Source organism: Talpa occidentalis, unplaced genomic scaffold, assembly GCF_014898055.3.
Source record: "Talpa occidentalis isolate TD23 unplaced genomic scaffold, MPIMG_talOcc4v2.1 talOcc4.6, whole genome shotgun sequence".
Taxonomy (NCBI): Eukaryota; Metazoa; Chordata; class Mammalia; order Eulipotyphla; family Talpidae; genus Talpa; species Talpa occidentalis.
The window spans coordinates 26,216,604-26,223,377 of record NW_023604972.1 but is presented as its reverse complement, the minus strand read 5'-3'; positions in this window follow the sequence as shown (position 1 = coordinate 26,223,377).

Here is a 6,774-nt window from a genome sequence, read left to right as displayed (position 1 = left end):
ATTTTTTTTATTGTCATAATTCATATTTGATAAAACATAGTAGAATGTAATGATAGTGTCAGCAACAAGATTAGTGTTTAACATTAATACTGTATAAAAATTCCTATGGAAATGTGGCTTTAAATAGCTTTTCCATTGGGCCTACCTGGTGGCACAAGTGGTTAAGCACCACACTATGAAGCAATCTGTAGCCTCTGCAGCAGCATGAGTTTGATCCCCAGCCAGCCAGGGAGCTACCCACATGGCGAGGCAGACCTCTTCTGTCTTGCCTGCTGCTCCTTTCAGCAGTGTACTTCGGTCAGTCTGCCTGTTCTCTTCCCCATTCTGTCTCTGGTGAATCCTCTCACCCCCCACATCTCTGGCCTGAACCTGAGCTGTTGTATGCAAAAATAAATAAATCTTTTAAAAAAATAAATAGCTTTTCCATTTGCCTAAAAACAGAGATAATCCAGTTCACCAAGAAGGCTGGTCTCTAAAGGTGTGTGCATGTACTTGAATAGAATGCATTGAAGTTCCTATGTTTACAAAAAGTAGTATTGGAACTTAATAGTAAGCACTAAATGCAAGATGGTATGAAAAGAAGACTGCCCGAATCCTCTCCCACCAACTTGTCATTCTTGTGACACAAATTTTGTATTATATTCTCTCCCATCTGGCCACGTGTATCGATTCCTACTATTTGCAATGTAATTTCTCTCCCTTTTATTTTTATAATGCAAAAACATTGGCATTTATATATATTTTCAAAATGATGGGGGGTTCTTTGCCTAAGCATAACACCTGTGAATTATGTTTCATAGATCAATCCTAAACTTTCATCTCATTTAACTATTTCCCAGTCTCTGTATTACCATTATCATGTTACCTCTCTTTATTCTTCCTCAGTCTTAGATTCCCCACTTAGTTATAGGTCAATTTTTCACTTCTGCTATGTCTATGGGGGTCTGTCATATTGATATCTAAAATAATAAAGGCTAGTTTTTCCAGTAATCTGTTACCATTTTTTTATTTAAACAATATTAACTTTGCAAAAATACATCATTGGAATATGCAAGAGGTTTTCTGATTAAACTGTATTCTGTTTATTATATGTTTTTCTATTTTGTTCATGCATGTTTTTGAATGTGTCTTCTTTTAATTGTTTTAAGCATATCAGTCCCCTGCCTTTCACCATCTTCTGGCCCATACATGCCATGTACACCATTGCTTTTTTTTCCTTTTTGAAAACTCAGCTGATAGCTGACATAATTACCTATAGATTCCATGTTAGAACTCTTTTTTTTTTTTTTAAGAGTTTGTTTTTTTTTTTTTTATAGAGGCATTTTTATTTATTTATTTATTTGTTTGTTTGTTTGTTTATACATGCACTGGGTACAGTCAGAAGCGCGGGAGTGTGAGAGAATTCACCAGAGCCAGAGCGGGGAGCAGAGCAGGCAGAAGGACCGAAGTACACTGCTGAGGGGAGCAGCGGGCGGCAGGAGAAGTCTGCGCGCCTCCATGTTAGAACTCTTTACCTTTCCACAACTTAACCTGTAAAGAATATTAACAAATTTTCAAAATTTTGGCAGTTTAAATTGTGAAACACAGTATTTACTGTCAGTTTACATATGCCTCTTCTTATTACCTTTCAATTTGAGGGTATTTTTGTATATTTATAGGCTATATTATTAAATAGGTGAAATTCTGTTCTATTAACTTACTTAAAAACTAATTTAACTCTGTGTACATTCCATAATAATGCATTTCATATATTTTGACTTATAGTCTATCACTTGTGGTTTTATTTTGGTTAAAATTTCACATTATACATAAGAAGACCTCTTTAAAATACTTTGCTTGCTTTGCTGTGTATTCAAATTTATTCCTGTTGACTTACGTGTCCTTAATTAAAGAGTCATAATTGTCTTTTTAAAGTACCTACATATTTAAAAGTGTTTCCCTGGATTTGCTATAAATTTGTTGCCATTTTCTTTTATTTAACTTCATTTATGTTCTGTAGAAAGGCTGCTGACATTTAAACATCATTCCTTTGTCTGGCCACATGTATCGATTGCCTACTATTTGCAATGTAATTTCTAGTCTCTCAGTTCATCTTACAAGTAAACAGTCTTACTTTTTTTTTAAAAAAAGATTTATTTATTTATGCATACAAGAACTGGAATACAGGCCAGAGGTATGGTGGGGGGAGGGTGAGAGGTTTCACCAGAGACAGAACAGGGAACAGAACAGGCAGATTGATTGAAATACCCTGCCAAGGGGAGCAGTGGGCAAGGAGAGGTCTGCTGCACCATGTGGGTAGCTCCCTGGCCAGCCAGGGAATCAAAATCATGCTGCAGAGGCTGCGGATAGCTTCATGTGTGGTGCTTAACCCCTTGTACCACCAGGGCACAGTGCTGTGCTCAACCCCTTGCGCCACCAGGGAGGCCCCCGAACAGTCTTACTTTTAAGAAATTTACACATTAAGGCCTCTCTGGTGGCACAAGGGGTTAAGCACCACACTGTGAAGCAATCTGCAGCCTCTGCAGCATGAGTTTGATCCCCGGCCAGCCAGGGAGCAACCCACATGGTGAAGCAGACCTCTCCTGCCTTGCCCACTGCTCCCCTCAGCAGTATACTTTGGTCAATCTGCCTGTTCTGTTCCCCACTGTCTCTAGTGAATCCTCTCACCCCCCACATCTCTGGCCTGTACCTCTTGTATTAAAAAAAAGTTTAAATGTCAGCTCATGTGATTCATCTAATAACAGTTACAACTCTTCCTTTTCAATAGTTATAATGTGTATGATTATTTCCTGTCAAATACCTTCCACTTCACTTAAATTTCTCTGTGAATCTTATATTGTTCTATGAAATAAAGTTTTAAGGGAAACTTGTAGCATCGCATTGAACAGCAATATTATTGAGTCTATCCTTAAATTTCTTTCAGTTTAACATTCTTAAAAATATTAGAACAGCACAATTTAAAGCATAATTAAGGATATTGTTATTAACTGAATTTTTACTCTATATAGTCTCCATAAAACCAGGCTCTGTGTTTCATTTAATCTTCTACCTAAAGATTCTCCTGCTGTATGTGTAAGCACAGGACAAATATATGAAACTTATTCATTCAAAATAATTGTTATTATTCACTAATTACATAAAATAATTATACTACCAATCACAAGATGATTTTTATTTCTAATGTATAAAATATATGTTGGATTTAAACTGTACATATGAAACACAGAGGAGATTTTATTTCCTTGAAGTTAATAACTTTGAAAGAATGTTTACCTTCAATTTCCATAAAATTAAACAATGTTTTCAAATGTATTCATCACACCTTTTATTAATACAAAGGGCACTAATACAGAGGAACTCATGCATGACCTCATTCGAAGTAATTTCCAAATAAAACACCTTCTATATAATTTCTTAGTAATGGTAAAACTTTTACAGAAATTTAAAAGTAACTTTTCATTAATACTTTAAAGCTTTTTTGAAACAAAATATTTACTCTGCAACTTTTCTTTACACTCAATAAATTCAACTGGCAGTATAATATTTTGATGAGATTAAGAAAATTATAAAGCAGCCAAAGAGTAAATTGAGAGAATCCTTTAATATTGAATTAACTTTCTTATATACTTCCGAATAGCTACCACTAGGTTAGACACTGAAAAGATGTTACACTAAAAATGAGTCATATAGTTATAAGAATAAATTTGTTTAAAAACAAGTAGGAAAGGCGAACAATAGTTAAATCATAGTAAGTCAGGCAAGCTAAAAATAGAGAATAGTGTGTTATTTTAACTCAAATATTTTTTTATTTTAACTCAAATATCATAAAATATTTTGCAAGTTATAAAATGTATACCTTGTATACATATGTGTACATATATCAATAGTATTTTCATACCTACTCTCTGTTTAAAGATCATATAGTAGAATGGGTGGTGTTCAAACTGTGATCTTTGCAGCTCTTATTGAGATTGATTAAGAGTAACTATTAGATGGAATGGATTAAGAATATCAGCAGTGGAATTAACAGGTAGGGCTCCATACTCTGTGCCCCTAATTAATACAATTTAGTTCTATTTTTCATCTGGTTCACTTTCTGGGACTTGTGGTATGTTTTCATCTGAGAACAGACTCTATAACTGAAACCAACAACAAAAAAGTAAACTAAATATTTAAAAACAACTGATCTAATTCAAATTCTACATTATCAGTTAAAGGAACTCAAACCTTTAAACATCCTTTGATTAATCCCAATGTTACAACTTAAAACCAATTTCTAACCCAGGCTCCAGCTCTTTTGTGCAGTATCATACTTTGCCTCATTTTGTTAGTCTTTGATCATTCTACTCAATTCAGTTTGTTTCAGTAAAGCATATTGTGCCTCATTCTATATTCCATGTATAATATTAAGCACTGGTGACTGATTTCTACCCTTCCAGAATCACAGTTTATTTAGGTGACAAGCAGTGAACAGATTTTTCAGAGTATGAAAGTAAATGCTACTGTGATGGGTGGCATACCCAAATAAAACTGTTAAAGCAGAAGTATTAGCGAAAGTTCATCTTTAATCCCTTTTTATATATATATGTACATTGCAGTTACCTAAATCTTGAATCTAACATTCAGAAAATATCCACACAATCTAGATATCAATATGGAACAGTATCTGCATGTTTTCGCTCAAAAACTTTGAAGTGACAACAGAATTTATTAAGTACAACTAAAGCTATTCTCATTTACATTTATGAAAACTGAAACTACATGTTAATTACTATACCTCTTGTATACACAATGAAATATTCACTTTTGTTATAATTTTCTAGTTCTTCTTTACTTAATATTAAGTAATAACATTTAACTCATATAAAAAGAAGCTGTGGGTCAATCTGTTTCCTTCCTTCCCCTAGCATACACCATATTATTCGTTTTCATATCTGCCAGTCAGTGCTGAAATGTTTGTATTTCATTTCAAGGTCCTCATTACTAAATTTTTGCTCCCCTCCCCGCCGACTCTGTACTATGATGCTTGATCTCTGTCTTTAATCTGAATAATTATGTCTCTGGAGTCTCCTTTATTCATGTATCCAACATGTATCAATGCTCTTCCTCCTAGTAGTTGGAGATGGATTGTTCTTTATTCCTTTTGCTGAAAGATTTTCTCTATTCGACATAACATCAAGCTCCCATTTGCATAGATGATGTTCCTAGTAAATTATCAACAATGACTCAGGACCTGACAGTTTTGTCGTGTAGTAGTCAATATCACATTGGTCATGTGTGAACTAAAGCTCAAAGTAAGATTAAATTTTCAAAATTTGCTCCAGATTTCACTGAAAACAATGTCTTATTAGGAAAGATATTATAAACTAAATGAACTCTTCTCTGCTTTGAGTTACATGTAATGCTAGCTTCAAATATCTTTGAGATATTACCAAGTGTCTATTTTATTACCAGAGAGTGACTTAAAGCTTCAGAGACCATGGTTCATATTTGCTTATATGAATGATTTTTATTTTCTAGTATTTCTCTGTAGCCACATTTATGGCTTGTACTGCCACACCTGATAAATTATGTTACTTCTATAACATTCTGATTATTTAATCTTGTCTTTGAGTAAGCCTGTGATCTCTTTAATGAGAGGCTTTAATAAGTACACTTGAGCTGATATTTGTGAGATTGATTTTTCAATTAATAGATTCTGATACTCTGAGTATAATTTGTAATCACAATGTACCAGAATGTACCTATGCAGCTAATAAATTAGAAGGAAGAAAGAAAAATACTGTGGGGATATTCTAAAATTTAGGTAGGCAGAGTAGCGTTAGTTATTTTTGGTACACAATTGCAAGTTTCTTTTATGATCAAAAGCTCAAGTTTGTTTTTTTACCATTGAGATACAGTTTGAAATTTCATTCTTTGATGATTTGCTAGCATTATGTTACTTAAATGAAGCAAATATGCTCTTATCTTTAAGCAGCTGCTTAAATCCTTTTGAAGTATGGTGGAAAGCAGTAGGGTTTTGGAATTAGAAAGACTCAAGATTTAAATAATGACTAAGCCATTTAGTAGCTGTATAACCTTAGGCAAGTTATTTAACATCTCGGAGTTTCCACTATTCTATCCATAAAATAAATATAATAATATTAAGTGGAAGGTTTTATCTAAGTGTTGAAGAAAAGATAAATCCATGCAAATAGAAAAGAAATTGTTCATTTAGTACATGATAGAGTAGTATGAAATATGTCCACTGATATTTTCTTAAATTCAATAAATTGTTTTCATATACCAAGCATCTATTTTATTACCAGAAAGTGACTTAAAGCTGTAATTGGTTTAAGATAGACTTTTTTTTTTTAAATATCTCAAACTTTCTCAATTGTGAGAAATACACAGATATTTGACTAGGAAGTCAACCTCCTGAATAATAAAACAGGTCCTGAAACAGTAACTGGAAGACTGATTTTCGGGCCACCTGTCACCACTAAATGCCAGTAAAGTAGACACAGGAATTGAATCTTTAAAGTACACTTAAATCAGACAGCCAGGGGGAGGGGGTATAGTTAACACCCTAAAGAAATTGCCTTAACATTTCATTTCCAGCTGCCTTTTTATAATGAGTTGGACAAAGACAGTCCAGCAATAAGCAGGCCTTCACTGCTGCCAGGAGATTTTGATGTCCAGCTCCCAGAGATCCTATGGTCTTGGCCTCGTCCCACTGTGTTGAGGCTGGTCTTCAAATAGCACTGGCTCGCTGCACTCCTCCAGATGTGTCCT